Here is a 20,273-nt window from a genome sequence, read left to right on the forward strand (position 1 = left end):
GTTTTATTGTGCAGAGGAAACACTCAGATAGACTTCAGAGAGAGAGCAGGTTCTAAAATGTTTCTTATCAGACTTAAAAGAGTGTTTGGCTCTTAGTTTATTATCTCCTGGATTTGGAAAGATAGAGAGAGAGAGACAGAGACAAGGAAGGGAAGGCAGAAAAGGAAGGAAGGAAAGGAAGGAAGGCTAGGTGTGGTGGCTCATGCCTGTAATCCTAGCACTTTGGGAGGCCGAGGTGGTAAACAAAGGAAAAAAAGGAAAGAAGGAAAGAGAGAGAGAAAGAAGGAAGAAAAAGTAAAAGAAAGGAGGAAGAAATAAAAACGAAAGAGAAAAAGAAAGAAAAGAGAAAAAGAGAAAGGCAGGCAGGCCTGGTGTGGTGGCTCATGCCAGCACTTTGGGAGGCCGAGGCAGGCAGATCACGAGGTCAAGAGATTGAGACCATCATGGCCAGCATGGTGAACCCCCGTCTTTAATAAAAATAGAAAAATTAGCTGGGTATGGTGGCGCATGCCCATAGTCTCAGCTACTCAGGAGGCTGAGGCAGGAGAATCACTTGAACCCAGGAGGCAAAGGTTGCAGTCAGCCGAGATCATGCCACTGCACTCCAGCCTGGGTGACAGAGTGAGACTCTGTCTCAAAAAAAAGAGAGGAAAACAAAGGACAAAGATTTTTCCCACAGGAGACTTTGCAGGGCAATTTCAAGGTATGGCAAGGAAATATATTTTCAGGTAAAACATTTTTTCCTTGTCTTGTAATATTATGCCGAGCCAGACTGAAAAATAAGTCACCCCAAATGATTATAAATCATTCTATTATAAAGACACATGCACACATATGTTTATTGCAGCACCGTTCACAATAGCATAGACTTGGAACCAATCCAAATGCCCATCAATGATAGACTGGATAAAGAAAATATGGCACCTATACACCATGGAATACAATGCAGCCATAAAAAAGACGAGTTCATTTCCTTTGCAGGGACGTGGATAAAACTGGAAACCATCATTCTCAACAAACTGACACAAGAACAAAACGAAACACTGCATGTTCTCAGTCATAAGTGGGTGTTGAACAATGAGAACACATGGGCACAGGGAGGGGAACATCACACACTGGGGCCTGTGGGGTGGGGGGATAGGGGAGGAATAGCAGGGGATATGGGGATTGGGGAAGGATAGCATTAGGAGAAATACCTAATGTACGTGACGGGGTGATGGATGCAGCAAACTGCAACCATGGCACGTGTATACCTGTGTAACAAACCTGCATGATCTGCACATGTATCCCAGAACTTAGATAGATAGATAGATAGATAGATAGATAACCATAAGTTACAATGTATAGGTTCAAATAAAACTCATCTGATGAGAATTTATGGTTTGTAGGGTACGACTCCCCCTTAGGAATTTGGGCAAGATAAAAAATGAGAGCTTGGTCCTCAATATGTAGAAATGATAAAGCTGATAGAATAAATAATATTTTAGGAAAAAAAATGAAAAAAAAAAAAAACCCTGATGATTGGAGACTCGGAATTAAATCACTAAACTTACTGCAAAAGGATAGTATTTGTATGTATTGTGTGTTTGATGGGAAGCAGATGGTTTGACAAAATAATAATTATACTTTTCTTATATTCTGCTCTCATTCCAGTTTTATATCTGATTTCCTGCTATCTATGCCTTTTAGTTAGGCAGAACTGTTCCTAGAGAATCATCTGAAGGTTTTTCTTCTCTTCTTTCTCAGCAAGTTAATATTGATATATTTGGGCTTTATCAACAAAGAAATCAGTATTTCTTTAATTTTTTCCCTTTGAATTTCTTTAATTATTTAAAGTGGTACTGTTTCAAATAGCTAAAGACTAATTAAAAAAAAAAAAGATGATTCATTCATTTCTTCCACCAAAGGCACATCTCAGTCTAAGGGCTCAAGGATGGCAGCAGCATGAGGTTAATTCTGGACTCACAGGCTGCTTGCTTGAGAACTGTTAGCTTCACTTCTCATCTCCTTGCGGGTAGGGAGCCACCACTGATTGCATTTACAGAATAACAAATGAGGATTAAGCTTTCTATTTGGGAGATATTTTGAGCAAAATTATACATGGTATAGGCAAGATGGATTAGGTTGAAATGATCCCCATTCTGACAAAGCCCTTAAAATACGCACACCCGCTCGCACGCATGCAAACAGAAAAACAAAACAAAGCCATATTCACCCTCAAGAATAAGGTAAATCAAACATCTGTAGTGTCCTACCAGTTTTCCAGTAATTGAAGTAGAGTATAATTAAGGTAACTAAGTCTATGGACTCTGTGTTTAAATGCTGGCTGTACCACCCAGTAGCTGTATAACCTTGAAAATATATTTGATCTCCCAAGTTTCAGTTTCCTCCAATGTTATATTGGGGTTAATAATGACAGTTTACATTCATTGAGTATATGTCATGCCCAGAGTGTCCATTCACTTATTTATTTCTAATGTAACAAATTGGAACATGGATCAGAAGAAAATACTCAGACTTAAGCACAAAAGGTATGGAAATCACAGAAAAGATAGTAAAAGATAAATTAATATAGCAAATAGGTATAACACATGTGCAGCTGGAGTCCCAGAAGGAGATGAGAAAGAATGCAGAGAAGTTTATTTGCCAGCCACTGCTTTAAGTACTTTACAGATGTATCTTATTTAATCCTTACAAAACCTCTCTGAGGTAGGTACTATTCTTGCCACACAGGAAACCAAGGCACTAAGTTAGATAACTTGCCCAGGGCCACACACTAGCAAGTGGTAGAGCTGGGATATAAACCCAAGCAGTCTGAGCTGTGTACGCATTTTAAACCAGCCTTATTCTGAGGACTGTACATATGTCAACTCAATATATGCTCACCAATAAGTCCTATAAGTACTATCATTATCCCCATTCTATAGGTGAGAGAGATTAGGCAATTTGGCCAATATTACTTAATTAGGTAACGAGAGAGCTAGGATACAATGCCTGGAAAGTCTTACAATACAGGCAAGTCTGTCTCTAAAGCCCACAATCATAATTTTTGTGCTATATCCTCTGTCAGTGACAGTACCTTCATCATAGAGTTCTTTGACAATTAAGTGGGAAAAGTATTTAAAGCACTTAGTCCAGTCCTGGCATAAATTCAGATACTATTATCATTTACTATTACTATTACTCATTGTCCTCTGATGAGTATAGTTCCCAAAGAGCTTAAGTTGCAATTGCAGTGAGGTGAGAGTAGCAGGAATGTATAGAAAGCTGCCTGAAATATGACACCCTGCTCTGAGCAGGTTCCTAAGATGAGGAAGCTCAAGCGATCCTCTCACCTCAGCCTCCAAGTAGGTGGGATGACTGGTGCATGCCACCATGCCCAGCTAATTTTTTTTGTAGTTTTTATAGAGATGGGGGTCATGCTTTGTTGCCCAGATTGGTCCTGAACTCCTGGCCTGAAGGGATCCTCCTTAGCTTCCCAAGTCACCGTGATTACAGGTGTGAGCCACTGCCCCTGGCTCCCCTCTGCCTTTTGTTACTTTTCCTAGGGCAGGAATTGTTGGCATATACTGGCACCAGTGCCCAGCTTTGTTTTTACTTTATTTGGGATCCTAAACAATTAATTTCTCCTCAATTTATTTATGAAGAAATATATCTTATCAAAAAATCAAGTAAGCATGATTTGTAAACAAAGAAGATTTCAGGAATTTGTAGGTTTTACATGTTCTTCTTCCTCAGATATATAGCTTATTCTTTTTTGGGGAAGGGACACAGAAAAATTTATGTACCTTGTTAAATAGCAGTAGGCAATAGTTGCGGTCTGCTGATCCCATCTGCTTCTCATGAGAAGAAAAAAGATCTACAAAGGCATTGTCAGGGAGGTTTTTCGCCTCTTTTAAGAGATTTTCCTGAGGTTTTTCACATGACCAAGTGTTTTGCTTATTTACTACTTTGTGGCACTTGATCAAATAATGTAAGTTGATATATAATACACTCATTAATGCATTTTCCAAACACATGACCAGCTTGAAATATTTTTATAGATATCTTATAGTCTGTAAAATAATTTATAATATTTTATAATATTTTTAGAGATATTAGTGAAGGATTTAAAAAGTAAGAGACAGATATTATGATGTAAAAATTTTCTCTTGGGATATTTGTTGTTACCAGTGAATTTATTGATACTACGATTATGTGAATAGTGAATTCTTTGAACGCAAGGCATTTATTTTTTAGCTCACAGTGAACCTAACATAGTAACTTGAATGTAACAGATGCTTCATTAATATTTGTTGAATGTATTAATGATTAAATAAGTAAATTTAGTACCATCACTTTGTAAGTTCCAACAAATTTTAAATCATGAATAACTAACACCATTAAAATGGTTTCAGCAAAAACTGAAATACTTTTAATTGTATTTGGGCTATGTAATAAATGGAATTGTGAATATAGTGAGATATTAGTAATAAAAATTAAATTATTTTAATATGAATTATCACTGAAAGCATGTCATCATTTGCATATTTATTTTACATATATTAACAAAACATTAGCAAAAAACAAAAGAGCAAACAAAGAGTGTAAGGGAAAAAAGTAAACATAAAGAACTGATGATTCTATCCACCATTTCATGTGATAGAAGACGTGAATCTCTATCTCTGAAAGCCATCTTAGTTTCTATATCCCTCCAGTAGGGTGTGCATCTACATATGGAGCTTGAAGAGACGTATTTTTGTACAAGGTGATCCTTATCCAAACCAACTGTTTCATTTGGTACTCATCCAAAGAAACACTGGAGTACAAAAACTGGTAGTATTGTTCTTATTGAGAGAAGAGATGTCAGTCTCTTATGTAGGAGACTTCCAGTACTATGTTGAGGATATGTGCATCTGTGTTCATCAGGGATGTTAGCCAGCCATTTTCTTTTCCAGTAGTGTCCTTGACTGGGTTTGGTATCAGGATAATGCTGGCCTTGTAAAATGAATTTGGGAATATTTCCTTTTCTTCAATTTTGTGGACGAATTTGGAAGAGTTTGAGAAGGACATCCAGTTGGTTGGCATATCATTGTTCATAGCAGTCTCTTACGATCCTTTGTATTTCTTTGGTATCATTGCAAGGTTTCCTTTCCAAAATCTAATTTTATTGGAATCTTCTCCCAATTTTCTTAGTCTAGCCAAAGGTTTGTCAATTTTATCTTTTCAAAAACCAACACTTAGTTTTATTGATTTTTTTTCTATTTCTTTTCTAATATCTATCATTATGATGTCTTAATTACATCTGCAAAGATTCAGACCATATTCTAAAGTTCTTGGTGGGTACAAATTTTTGAAGGACACTTTCCATTACGATAGATTTTGGTTCTACACTAATAGTTGTAGAGGAATAGTTCCATGCTGGCACTTAATGACCTACGTATCCACATAGGCCAAGTAGACAAGTTCAACTGCAGCTGATTTGACAGGATGCTTATGATTTTTCCAGAACACAAGACAGTGGGAGGCTTGTGAGTTATTACAAGGCCATTTCCTACTTGCCTTCTACCTATCTACCAAGGAGGGTGTCCTGAAACAGTTTCTCATCACCTTCTAGGTTTTGGTAAGGCATGAGGGTTTCCACCTTGTTCTTAGGTCCTACTTAGGGCACAGCTGAAACTTACATATATATTATTACTTAGCTGCAGTGTTGGCATTGGCTTCTCAGCAACAGGATGTCCCATCATTTATATGGCAGTCATCTGGCTCCTTATGTTTTGGTGTTGCCATGCTCAAATTCTGCAGGGACCTAGCACCTTATGATACTCTTCCCTTTGTCTATGTAAGTAATAAACTGTCTGAATCTAAAAGTGACTTGTTCCTCTTATTGGCAAAATCTGGTCATTAGACCTTACTTTGTGCTTCACAATAATAATAGAAAAGGCAGTTAATTTATATATACATCCTAAACAAGTAAAAAAAAAAGTAAATTATTCAATAAATCAATTGAAGAAAACTGGCTAGATACTTAAAAAAAATCTGCATCTCTGCCCCATTTTTATTTTTATTAAAAAAAAATTTTATGGACAAAGTCTCACTTCATGACCCAGGCTGGAGTGCAGTGGTACAATCATAGCTCACTGTAGCCTTGAACTTCTGGGCTCAAGCAATCCTTCTGCCTCAGCCTCTGAGTACCTAGGACTACAGTCATGTACCACCACACTTGGCTAATTTAATTTTTTCCCACAAATGGCCAATACACCTTCGTTATTCTTAATGAGTGGAACATTAAAATAGCAATGTTTTTCATCTACTAGATTGGAAAGATTAAATATAATTGTAATATCCATGCCAGTGAGGGTGTGGAAAACAGCACTCTTGTCTGGTTGGTGGGAGTATAAGTTTGTGAAAACTTTGTTGGAAGACAGTATTTGGCACTCATTTAAAATTGTATAATGTAACCTATCTTTTGACCTAGTAATTTCTCTTCTAGGATATACTTGCATGAATACATGAAGACATGGAAAAAAATGTTCATTTGATCAACAACTCCCAGTTCATTTCCTGCCCTAGCTCCCAGCCTCTGGTAATCAACATTCTATCTCTACTTACATGAGTTCAACTTTTTTAGATCCAACATATAAGTGAGCTCATAAGGCATTTGTCTTTCTGTGACTGACTCATTTAACTTAGCATAATGTTCTCTAGGTTTATCTATGTTGTCACAAATGACAGGATTTCCTTTTTTTAAAAGGCTGAGTAGTAATTAATTGTGTATATGTACCATATTTTCTTTGTCTATTCATCTATTCATGAGCATTTAGGTTGATTCCCTATTTTGGCTGCAATAAATAGAGAGTAATGCTGCAATAAATAGAGAGTGCAGATATCCCTTTGATGTATTGCTTTTAATTTATTTGGATGCACACTGAGAAGTGGGATTACTGGATCAATGGTATTTCCTTTTCTGGAATTTTGAGAAACATCTATACTGTTTTCCATAATGGCCATACTAATTTACCTTCTTGTCAATAAATAGTAATGCTGCAATAAATAGAGAGTGCAGATATCCCTTTGATGTATTGCTTTTAATTTATTTGGATGCACACTGAGAAGTGGGATTACTGGATCAATGGTATTTCCTTTTCTGGAATTTTGAGAAACATCTATACTGTTTTCCATAATGGCCATACTAATTTACCTTCTTGTCAACAATGCACAGAGTTCCCTCTTTTCCACATCTTTGCCAACAGTAATCTTTCATATTTTTGATAAAAGCTGTTCTAACAGGTGTGAGGTGATATATTATGGTTTTTGATTTGCATTTCCCTAATGATTTGTGATGCTGAGTATTTTTTCATGTACTTGTTGGCCATTTGTATGTCTTCTTTTCAGAAATACCTGTTCAGGCCGGGCGCGGTGGCTCAAGCCTGTAATCCCAGCACTTTGGGAGGCCGAGGCGGGTGGATCACGAGGTCAAGAGATCGAGACCATCCCGGTCAACATAGTGAAACCCCGTCTCTACTAAAAATACAAAAAATTAGCTGGGCATGGTGACACGTGCCTGTAATCCCAGCTACTCAGGAGGCTGAGGCAGGAGAATTGCCTGAACCCAGGAGGCGGAGGTTGCAGTGAGCCGAGATCGTGCCATTGCACTCCAGCCTGGGTAACAAGAGCGAAACTCTGTCTCAAAAAAAAAAAAAAAAAAAAAAAAAAAAAAAAAAAAAAAAAAAAAAAAAAAGAAATACCTGTTCAGGTCCTTTGTCCATATTTTAATTGGGTATTTTTTCTTGCTATTTAATTATTCAAGTTCTTTCTATAATTTGAATATTAATCAGTTATCATATGTATGGTTTGCAGATGTTTTCTCCCATTCTGTGCACTGTCTCTTCACTTTGTTAATTGTTTCTTTTGCTGTGCAGAAGCTTTTTAGTTTGATGCCATCCATTTTTGCTTTTGTTGTCTGTGATTTTGGTGTTATGACCAAAACATCATTGCCCAGATTAATATCATAGAGCATTTCCTCTATGTTTTCTTTTAGTAGTTTTACAGTTTCAGGTTTTATATTTAAGTATTTAATCGATTTTGAGTTGACTTTTGTGTATGGTCTGAGGTAAGGATCCAATTTCATTCTTCTGCATGTAGATTTCCCAACATCATTTATTGAGAGAACTTTCTTTTTGCTGTATGTGTTCTTGGTACTTTTGTTGAAAATCAATTGACTGCAAGTGTGTGGGTTTATTTCTGGGCTTTCTGTCTTGTTCAGTTGGTTGATTTGAATGTTTTCATGCCCTCATTGTGCTGTTTTGGTTATCATTACTTTATAATATGTTTCAAAATCAAGGAGTGTGATACCTCCAGCTTTGTTTTTTCACTCAAGGATACAAAGTTTGAGACAGACAGGAGGAATACATTTTTAGATATATTAATGTATTATATATTCCAAAATAACTAAGAGTAAAGTTTGAATGTCTCACCATAAAAATGGTATTTTTAAATCGAAGTATGGAAAGTTGATGAATGTGTTAATTAGCTTAATGATAGGTAAGAAGATGATGAATATGTTAATTTGCTTAATCTAATTAACTTTAGCTACAATAAAATCTAATTTGTCTGGATATATCAAAACACTGGGCCATGTGCAATGGCTCAAGCCTATAATTCCAGCACTTTGGGAGGCTGAGACGAGTGGATCACCTGAGGTCTGGATTTTGAGACCAGCCTGGCCAACATGGTGAAACCTTGTCTCTACTAAAAATACAAAAATTAGCCAGGCATGGTGGCGGGTGCCTGTAATCCCAGCTACTTGGGATGCTGAGGCAGGAGAATCACTGGAACCCGGGAGGCAGAGGTTGCAGTGAGCCAAGATTGCACCACTGCACTCCAGCTGGGTGACAGAGCAAGACTCTATCTCACAAACAAAACAGAACATTGCATTGTATCCCATAAATGTATACAATTATAATTTGCCAATAAAAAATAATATAAGTAAAAAAGAAAATAGGAAATTACCACGACACAGAATATTCAATGATTTGTGAGAAACCAAGATAGAAAACTAACCCTAGTAACACAGACTAGGTATGCAAGTGATGTTTAATGGGTGTGACATCTAACCCCAGTGATTCTGCAAGTCAACAGGACCTATGTCTGGGTTACTTGGCAGAAAAAGTGATCACAGGTGAACAAACAAATCAGGTAATAGATCAACTGGTGGTGATCTAATTCAGTTGTCTTCTAATATTACCTAGACTTCTGTAGGTAGTCCAGGAGACATTATTTGAGGATAATTGTGCCTCCAAGAATGTACATATGTACATATGTTTCTATGATAATAATGCAAAATTTGCAATATGATGAAATGATGCAAATCTAGAGAGCCAAGGTCCTGTTTTAGCTCTGCATCATTTTCCAAGTGAAACAGTATTTATTGAGCACATACTATATACCTGGCCAATTTAGATGTTGGGAATACATCAGTGCACAAAACAAAACTCTTTCTGTCACAAAGATTACATTCTGGTAGGTGAGAGATATAAAAACTATAAACAGAAATAAATGTACAGGTTGAGCATCCTTAATCCAAAAATCCAAAATCCAAAATGCTCCAAAATCACCACAAGTAGAAAACTTGACACCTGACCTCATGTGACAGGTTTCATTAAAAACTTTGTTTCTTGTTCAAAATTATTTAAAATAGTACAAAAAAAAAATACCTTTAGGGTATGTGTATAAGGTATATATGAAACAAATTAATTTTGTGTTTAGACTGATTTCACCCCCAGGTTATTTTATCATGTATATGTAAATATTCCAAAATCTACACAAAATGTGAAATCCAAAACATTTCTGGTCCCAGGCATTTCAGATAAGAGATACTCAACCTGTAATATAAATTCAGGTAGTAAGAATTCCATGAAGAAAAATAAAGCAGACAAGGATATTGAGAATGACGAAAGGCAGGTGACCTAATTAGAACACACTGTGAGGGATGGTTACTCTGAGGAGGTAGCATTGAACAGAGACCTGAGACATATGACTGTACAAGGCAAGAAGCTTCCAGGCAGTGAATGGAGTGCATACAATATCTCTGAGACACAAGTCAGCTTCATACAGTATATATGAGGAAAAGTGAGAAAAGGCCAGTTTTCCCGAAGTGGGGAAAGAGACAGAGAGAGTGGTAGTCAGGACCCAAATCACGTGGTATTTTGTAGTTCAGATTGTATTCTGCAAATTTTGGAAAGCTTTTAGAGGCTTTGGAGCAGAAAAGCAACATGATTCAGGCTACATTTTGAAAACATCACTCTGGCATCTATATGGGGAAGAGATCCCATGGGAGACAAGACTGAAAGGAGGAAGTCTATTCAGGAGGTTACTGCTGTGGTCCAGGCAAGTGCTGACAATAGCCTGGGCCTATTGTGCAAGTTGTAGTAATAGTGAAAAGCGATTGGATTCATAATGCATTTTAAAGATGGTGTTGGCAGGTCTTGTGGATAGATTGATGAGGGATGGGAAAGAAAGAGAGGAATCTGACCTTTCTTATCAATGGGTATCCTAAAATAGTCATGAAAATTTAGCTGCATAAGAATATGTACTACCAGGATATCCTATACCAATGCTAGGGTGAATGATATAGTTGAAGTTTCTCAAACTACTTAACCTTAAAGTAATCAATTAATGACTGAATTCAATCATCAGTTTCCAAATAAATGTTTGAATTAGTTCTTAAAGAAATAGAAGACATTAACCAGGTGTGGTGGCTCATATCTATATATAATCCCAGCACTTTGGGACGCTGAGGCAGGAGAATCTTTAAGCCAGGAGTTTGTAATCAGCCTGTTCAACACAGCAAGACCCTGTTTCTACAAAAAAATAAAAAAACATTAGCCAGGCCAGGTGGCAGGCACCTGTGGTCCCAGCTACTCAGGAGACTGAGGCAGGAAGATTGCCTGAGCTCAGCAGTTAGAGGCTGTAGTGAGCCAATATTGCCACATTGCACTGTAGCCAAAAAAATAGGATGTGCATTATAGCATTGTTTGTAATAGCAAGAAAACTGGAAACAACTCTAATGACTATTATCAGGCATCTGGATAAATAAACTGTGGTACACAGTATGCAAAACATTAAGAATAATATAATTGGCCAACCATGCTGGCTAATGCCTGTAATCCCAGCACTTTGGGAGGCCAAGGTGGGTGGATCACCAGAGGTCAGGAATTTGAGACCAGCCTGGCCAACTTGGCAAAACTTCATCTCTACTAAAAATACAAAAATTAGCCAGGCATTGTGGCGCATGCCTATAATCCCAGCTACTCGGGAGGCTAAGGCAGGAGAATCCCTTGAACCCAGGAGGCAGAGGTTGTAGTGAGCCGAGATCGTGCCATTACACTCCAGGCTGGGTGACGAGTGAAACTCCGTCTCAAAAAAACAAAGAATATAATTCTACGGTACTAATATAGGAATGGTTCCAAGATATATTTTAAAGAAAAGTGCAAATTGGTAAAACAGTGTGTATGTTATAAACTAATTTGCCTTAAAAATCATATGTATATGCATAGCAAATTTCTGAATGATTTTAAAAGAAATTATTAACATGGGTCACCTCTGGAGAGCGGGAGTGGGAATAGAGTGGCTGGAGATAAAGAAAATTTTGACTTTCTTTTTGCCATAAGTATAGTGTATTTTATTTCCTTATTTAATTTAATTAATTTATTTAAAGACAGAATCTTGCTCTATCGCACAGGCTGGCTTATAGTGGCGTTATCCTAACTAACTGCAACCTCAGACTCCTGGGCCCAAGGGATCTTCCCATCTCAGCCTCTGAAGAAGCTAGAACCACAGCCATGCACCACCATACCCGGCTAATTGTTTTCTTTTCTTTTCTTTCTTTTTTTTTTTTTTGTAGTTTTCATAGTGATAGAGTCTCACTTTGTTGCCCAGGCTAGTCTTGAACTCTTAGGCTAGAATGGTCCTCTTGCCTCAGCCTCCCAAAGTGTTGAGATTATAGGCACGAGCCATAGCACCCGGCAAAAATAGTGTATTTTAAAATAATCGATTTAACATAAGTTGTAAAGACTTACACCGTGTAAGTACTCGATTTCTAAATTTACACAAATCTCTAAAGATTTTTCCCAAATCACAGTCTTCAAATTTAAATTTCAGTTTTATCACGGGTCAAAGCACGAAGAATAAATAAAGGCCCAGCACATTTTACAAACTATTGGAGAAAAAAGAAGTTAAAAACATGGCACATGTCATCAAGTAGTTTACAGTCTTTCTAGCAAAGTATAAAAGAGCAAGTAGTTGTCTGCACTAACTGTAAGGCCAGAATGATTTCAGAAATATGAGGCATCTGTATTGTTTTAAGAGAATAACTGGAAAAAGTCTCATTTTGGCTCTGGGACTTGAACTGAACTTGGAAGATGAGAGAATTTAGAGGGGAGAGAAGCAGTAAAGTCATTTCAGCAATATGCCAACACTCGTACAGGCATTAAAGCAGGAATATGCTTGGTATTGTGGGGAAAGTGCTTGGGTAGTTATCTCTGCCTGAAGCAAGTGTATGTTTTAGGCATTAATGGGAAATACAATATATACAGCTGGAGCAGAGGTGGCTTACAGAGAGTTCTAGCTTCTCAGAAAGAGAAGCTTGGACTTGATGCTCTAGGCAGTGTAGATTCTCAAGCAGGATAAGTAGTGACATGATGAGAATCAGGTCTTTATTAATTATTAGAATGATTAATCTGGTAGTACACATAAAATAGAGTAGGATGACCTATGCTAAGGTAATAACAGGGGCGGGGAAAGAAAAAGAATGAAAGTAGAAAAAATGGTTAAAACAGAAAGACTTAGAAATAGTGTGATTATAGGGGATGAAGTGGAGGACAGAGTCAAAGGTACATCTTAGTTTTTCTAGCCCACAAGCCTAGAAGAATTGATAAAATTGATAATGCTCTACAAGACACTTTGCTAATTGGTTGAAGCTAATGAGACTCATATTTCTCTACCCTTTATGTACCGCCTAGGTATCATCTTTGCTTCCCTAATATATATAAGATTTTACTAGCTGGGCATGGTGGCACGTGCCTGTCATCCCAGCTACTCAGGAGGCTGAGGCAGGAGAATTGCCTGAGCCCAGGAGGCGGAGGTTGCGGTGAGCCGAGATCGCGCCATTGCACTCCAGCCTGGGTAACAAGGGCGAAACTCTGTCTCAAAAAAAAAAAAAAAAAAAAAAAAAAAAAAGATTTTATATATTAGGGAAACAAAATATATTTATATATATTTTATATATAAATCATATATATATGATTTTTTATATATTAGGATTTTCCCCTAACCATTTATTTTTTTCTCACTTATATTTGTAAATAACCAATTATAAATTCTCCCTGTTCTCAATGCTATTTCTCTTTTACATTTAACTTCTCAAAACATTTGTCTTACCAAATTTTCATATCTTCTTTTTCTGTCTCCCATTAATATTTCAACTCCGTTAAATCTCATATTCCCAATTATTACTCGAAGCCACTTGGGAGTTATCTTTGTACTAACCCACCACAGCACCATGTGGAGTAGAAGTTAATCATCAGGCACCGTAGGGATCTATAATTAAATTGAAGATGATGATAATAGTCAAAGATGTCCCCACATCTTTTGCCTTATTTTTCTGAGATTTATTTATGCCATCACCTTCTTGTATGGAAACCACGTGTTGACGTGCTTAAGAATGATCTTATAAACTTCATAAAAATATTATGTGCTGAGCCACGATGCAATGTCCTTTCCTTATAAAAGTGAAAACACAAAATCTTCTGAGGTTCATTCAGTGAAAGTTCCAGAAGAAAAATTTCTAGGAGGAGAAGCTGACTAAACTGATCTTAATTTTTCCACCTTTATTCAACGTCCCTTGGGAAGATTTGTGCTGTCATAATTTGAATTATGCTGGGTAGTAAACTCTGGTCCAAATGTGAACAATATTTAGGTGGTTATTTTGAAAACTTTACTAGATACTAAAATAGAAGAGAAATGAAAGAAAATAGCAAAGAAAATCAAGCAGAAAAGATAATAAGTTTTTGATGATAATTATAACCATACAGCAACCCTAAAGGATTAATTCAATTTTGAAAGCGTGGCTTCCTTCTCTTTCAAGTTCCTGCCTCCATATGACTGGGAATCTCATTTACCATCACAAAAGAGCTGTTTTGTTGACTTACTGACTCATTCTTGGGGCAAGACCTAGGAGCTTGGTTTGAACTTCTCAGAGTAATTAAGATCTTATGGCTGGGGGCGCTGTGGCTCAGGCCTGTAATCCCAGCACTTTGGGAGGCCAAGGTGGGCAGATCACGAGGTCAGGAGATTGAGACCATCCTGGACAACATGCTGAAACCCCGTCTCTACTAAAATACAGAAAATTAACTGGGCCTCGTGGTGTGCGCCTGTAGTCCCCGCTACGCGGGAGGCTGAAGTAGGGGAATTGCTTGAAGCCCCGAGGTGGAGGTCACAGTGAGCCCATAATGTGTCACTGCACTCCAGTTTGGCGACAGAGCAAGGCTGTGTCTCAAAAAAAAAAAAAAAAAAAAAAGAAAAAAAAGAAAGAAAAAGATCTTCCCATCCAGTTCAGGTTTTAGCCTGAGTTATACACCTTATCCATAGTGTTTTACTGGAATTATAATTGACAGTTACTTATCCAAAACTTTCCCACTGAGGTTAACAGATCTGAGCATTTCTCACTGAGGTTAACTTCTTGAGTATTCCGTGAACAGTGATTTAAAGGACTATCATCATCATCACAAAATAATATGAATCATTATCACCATAACACACAGGAACAACAGAGTAGTCCTTTCATAGAAACACATAGGGAAGGAAAAAATATCCTGGGGTAGAAAGTTATGACCTCCTACCCTCTGAGTTAGAAAAGTATTTAATCGTTTTTCATCTTTTCAAAAAAAAAAAAAAAAAGAGAAAGTTAGATTAAAATGTTTATTTCGGCCAGGCACGACGGCTCATGCCTGTGATCCTAGCACTTTGGGAGGTCAGAGTAGGTGGATTGCTTGAGTCCAGCAGTTTGAGACCAGCCTGGGCAACATGGTGAAACCTTGTCTCTACTGAAAAAAAAAAAAGTTCATTTGCAGGTGAGCTAGAATGTGAAGTAATGTTACATTGATTCTGTTAACCAGATATATTTAAAATTTTTCAACATTTATGTTAACAATAAAAGCTAAAAGCAATAGAAAAAATTCCTCAACAGTTTAAATGAAAATAATATTCCTATGCCTAGATGTTTTTCTTTCAAGTGTCAATATTTTATTGTCAAAATATTGCCTGTCAATTGTTGGCTTATTATCAGGGCTTATTGATTTTAAATTAAATTCAATAAATATTCAGTGGTATAAAAGACCCTATGCTAAGAGAATAGGTGAATATAAAGAAAAATAAGACATTTCACATATTTTCTTTTTGAATTTTTAAAATTTTTATTTGACACAGGGTCTCTCTTTGTTGCCCAGGCTGGAGTGCAGCCGATCTTGGCTAACTGCAACCTTTGTTCCCTGGGCTCAAACTATACTCCAACCTCAGGATCCCAAGCAGTTAGGACTACAGGCATGCACCTCCATGCTTGGCTAATTTTTGTATTTTTCTGTAGAGACAGGGTTTTGCCAGGCCCAGGCCAGTCTTGAACTCTTGTACTCAAGGGGTCTGCCTGCCTTAGTCTCTCAAAGTGCTGTGAGCCACTGTGTCCGGCTGGTATTTCACATGTTTTAAGGAGTTCATAATAATCCACTGGAAAATACAGAACAAGTATTAGAACTAATACCTTGGAATGTATCTTTTAAGGTTTGAGAAAGAGAAATGGGAGTAGTTATCTGAATACTTACATTTTATTGAATCTACTTTTAGAAAGTAGTTTTAACATATTATTAATTATCGCCTCTATTCTTTGCTGTGGTGAATTTAACTTTACAAAGATCCTTCCATCCCTTCATTATTAGGAGTACATTTAATAGAAAAATCAATAGATGAATGCTAATGATCTTAATTTATAAATAAAACACTGCCATCATAGCTGATTTTGCTTTCTTATTTTATAGTGCACCAATTCAAGAAGAATTTTTGTTAATATTTCAGGTCAATCCTATTTGAATTAAAAATTTAAATTAAAAAATTAAAATGTCAGCCAGCTGCGAATCTACAAACAACAGTTGTACTGTGAAGCCTTTATTATTAGAGATATATCAGATTCCCCAATTTCAAGTCATAACATTTCAGTAAAATATATAATGTGTGGTTTCCATTAATAAAATATTTTGTATAGAAATAGCAAAATATTTTTACACAAAGTATTGGGTCTGTCATCACTTCCATTTGCAAGGGATAAAGACTGCCAATATTAAGTCTGGTTTGCAAGAGCATCTTGGGTGATAGCAGTTAGGGAAGCAATAAAGAGGTCAAGGAAACAGTTATAAAAGAAAAGTATAGAATATGTTTTCCCATGTGCCTCTTGGGGAAAAACACTTTGATAGATCCAAAGGAAATAAGAAACTTAAATTGACATTGTCAAGGCTAAAAAGGCACTGATAGAGTCATAAATATAATCATCAAATACAGCTATTAGAAAATCATATTGGCCTCAAACTCATTCTGAAAGCAGAAATGGGTTTCTGTGGGCTCTTGTTTTAGGGAGCAAAGTTGCTTGAGTGAACCCAGGGATTCATTGCTTAACTTGTTACTCACTCCTTAGGGCAATTCTAAGAGCTGTAATATTTTCTTCCACCCATCATACTTTTTTCAGTCACATAGTTCCACTTTCAAAATATATGTCACTGAATACATGCTAAAACTATTTTATCCTTCATTGAGTGCTCTCTATATGCAGCTCAGTGCTGACTAGGAATCTAATGTCTTTAACTTCAAGGGACTTGTAATATAATTAGGGAGGCAAGACTTACATCTATATGCATAAAATATACAGTAGGCCAGGCATGGTGGTTCATACCTGCAATCCCAGAGCTTTGGGAGGCTGAGGCCAGAGGAGTACTTGAGGCCAGAAGTTTGAGGCCACCTTGGGGAACATAATGAGACTTCATCTTTACTAAAAATAAAAAAATAAAAAATTAGGCAGACATCGTGGTGCATGCCTGTAGTCCCAACTACTTGGGAGGCTGAGGTGGGAGGACTGTTTGAGCCTGGTAGTCCAAGGCTTCAGTGAGCTATGATTGCATCACTGCTCTCAAGCCTGGGCAATAGATTGAGACCCTGTCTCTAAAAACAAAACAAAACAAAACAAAACAAAACAAAACAAAACAAAACAAAACAAAACTATATAAAGCAAGTCAAGGCAGTATTTATAGAAACTGGCATTGTGGCCAGGTGCAATGGTCTACATCTTTGGGAGGCTGAGGCAGGCAGATCATTTGAGGTCAGGAGTTCAAGACCAGCCTGGTGAACATGGTGAAACCCTGTCTCTACTAAAACTACAAAAATTAGCCAGGCATGGTGGTATGCTCCTGTAATCCCAACTACCCAGGAGGCTGAGGCAGGAGAATCACTTGAACCAAGGAGGCAGAGGTTGCAGTGAGCTGAGGTCGTGCCATTACACTCCAGCCTCGGCAACAGAGCGAGACTCTATCTCAATAAACAAACAAACAAACAACGTGACATTCATTGTTAAAGAGATCGTCTTTAGTTGGGCCTTAAAGACAATGGAGTGGACGTTGTCTGTTGGCTCCATAGCTAACATTGATTACCTGCTTTCCCATTACTAACAGCATCCAGACTTTAACTTGGATAACATATTCTTTACTGTACGCTCAGATACTTTGGGGAAAGCTGATTCCACCTCAAGCTTCAGTGGGTGGGGAGGAGGGGGCCTCTGGCTTGTTTAAAAACAAACATTGGTACATTCCATTTCCCCTGCTTATGTCATTTTTCGGTTAGGGGTAGGGATGGGGAATGAGAAGGGTAGAACATGACCCAACCAGGGTGAATTTCAGGACTGTTGTTTGAAATGCCAGCTGAGAAATGCCTGGGAAAACACCAGGAAGCGAAAACATCTTTTTTTCCTCCAACACCATGTTGCATGGATGTGAAGCCTAGAACCATTACAGTCATTTTGCTAGATGTAAGCGGAGGGGCAAGGAACTGTATGGAGGAAGGTACTGCCAAGATACCTGTAAAGCAACAGAGGTAGAGCCACTGGATTAAGCCAATGTGAAGCCTGTCTTACAGCTAGACTAATATATTTTCTTACTGTTTAACTCAGTTTAAGTTTTGTTTGTTTTGTTTCATGTAGTTGAAAGCCTTCTGATTTAGATGGCTACATTTCAAGTAAGTAAAGAGGTTAGTGTTCCAGAAACAATACTCAAGAAATGCAAGTAAGTTAGAAACCCCTGGAAGATAAGAAAAAAAGTAGACCAATGTTTTGAAAATGGAGGGTGTATACAATGTAATGATAAAGTGTAAACAGTGTAAGAAAAAAACTGATTCAGAGGCAGATGTAGAAAAATGTAAAACCTGGGCTACAGATTTTGGACCTTTTGTAGCTAGGTCAGTTCATGGGTTTTGACTGGAGAATGTAAAAATAGTAGACATTTACTAATTATTATGTGATGGGCATGATACATATATTTTCTCATTTAATTATAGCAATATTTAACAGAGTTCTATCATTCTTCCTGTTTTGCAAATGAAGAACATGCTTAGTACTGTGGCTACTAAGCAGTAGAGCTGACATCAAACCCTTGCATCTGACCTCAGCGCAGGCACTCTTAACTGATGCTTTAGTCTGCCTCCTACATGTAATAGTAAAAGTGGTGTTTTTAAAAGAATAATTGATAGCAGCATACAGAATAATTTGGAGGAGAAGAGTGGAAGAGACTGAAACAAGGGAAAATAGTTGTGGTATAAAATTTTAGTACATCTGAAATATAAAGAAATAACTGATGTATTGATATCTGATAATTGGCATGTATGGACTGATTAGAAATAAGAAAAACATAAGGAATAATCAAGAATGTTTTTGACATTCCTGCCTTGGGGGATTTGTGGAAAATCATGAAATACATCAATGACAGAAAAATGGAAGTCAGAGAAAGAATTGGTTATTTGTTGGAGGAGATAGTGTATAAACTCTATTTTAGATATTTCAGTTTGAGGTGATGGTGAAACCTTCAAGTATAGATGCTATATAGACAATTGGGAATGAATAACTGAAACTAGAGATAAATTTTAGATACTAGTTTCATTGAAGTAATAGTTGAAACCATAATTTTATCATTAATCTTAAAGTGAAGGTAAAACCAAGTGAGGGCATCATCATTATTATTTTTTTAAATTTCCTGCATCCATCTAGGGTCCTTTTGCTTATTTGCAAAAACTTTTATCAGTTACTTGGGAGGCTGAGGCTTAAAAATCTCAAAATAAAAAAAACTTTGTAATACTTATAGTGAACTTGAGTAAAAATTCTCCAGTATTCTCTCATGAGTGAAGAAATGGTAAGAAATAACATGTTTATGGTTGTACCTTATTATGGTCATCAATTCAATACATGCTTATATATTATAATAGGAACTCTATAAAGTAAATTAATTCCTATGCTGTGCATGCATTGTTTTAACAGTGGGGTGGTCCAAGTCCTTCTATTTCACTTTTGCTATTTATTTTTTCAAAAGATTCTCATCTTTAGTTTCAGGGTAAAATCTGGATATATCCCAATCATCTATAACATCATTTAAAAAATTCTGCTTCCCCCCATTTTTTGTGACTACACTGAAAATATAAAATTTACCACTTTTATGCTACTTTTTTTTCCCTTATGCTATCTCTGTGTGATTTTCATTGTGAATTTGAAATCAACATCATTTGCTCACTTTTACACTTCACATTATATATATATTTTTTTACATATATGTGTATAATTTATATATATATGTATATATATATATATATATATATATATATATGGAGAGAGAGAGACTTTCACTCTGTCACCCATCTGTCACCGAGGCTGGATCTCTCTCTCTCTTTCTCCCCATATCATTCATATATATATATATATATATATATATATATATATATATAAAATATACACATATATGTAAAAAATATAATGTGAAGTGTAAAGGCTGATGGATTAATCAATTCTGATTTTTTTTCATGTAGAAAACCTAGTTTTAGTTGAAATTCTGATTTTCAATTCTGATTAATCAATTATCTATTTCTGAATTTTCTAGTTACATGAGCCTATAATTACCTTATTGTCATTTTGTGTTTAATTTCTTTTACATATTACTGGAAGT

At 36.6% G+C, this 20,273-nt stretch overlaps 1 protein-coding gene across 3 annotated transcripts in view; it reads left to right on the plus strand.

Moving 5' to 3' along the window:
* RIMS2 (regulating synaptic membrane exocytosis 2) overlaps nt 1–20,273 on the plus strand; it is a 730,833-nt gene that overhangs the window by 22,497 nt on the left and 688,063 nt on the right. The window contains exon 1 of one of the 3 annotated variants that reach the window (XM_074387027.1): nt 6,532–6,565. The exons of the other annotated variants lie outside the window; for them this stretch is intronic. The gene's annotated coding sequence lies outside the window, so the exon portion shown is untranslated. Of the gene's footprint in view, nt 1–6,531; nt 6,566–20,273 lie in introns of those variants that run through there. 3 annotated transcript variants of the gene reach the window in all.

The sequence above is a fragment of the Saimiri boliviensis genome, chromosome 15 (genome assembly GCF_048565385.1).
Source record: "Saimiri boliviensis isolate mSaiBol1 chromosome 15, mSaiBol1.pri, whole genome shotgun sequence".
In the NCBI taxonomy this organism is placed as follows: Eukaryota; Metazoa; Chordata; class Mammalia; order Primates; family Cebidae; genus Saimiri; species Saimiri boliviensis.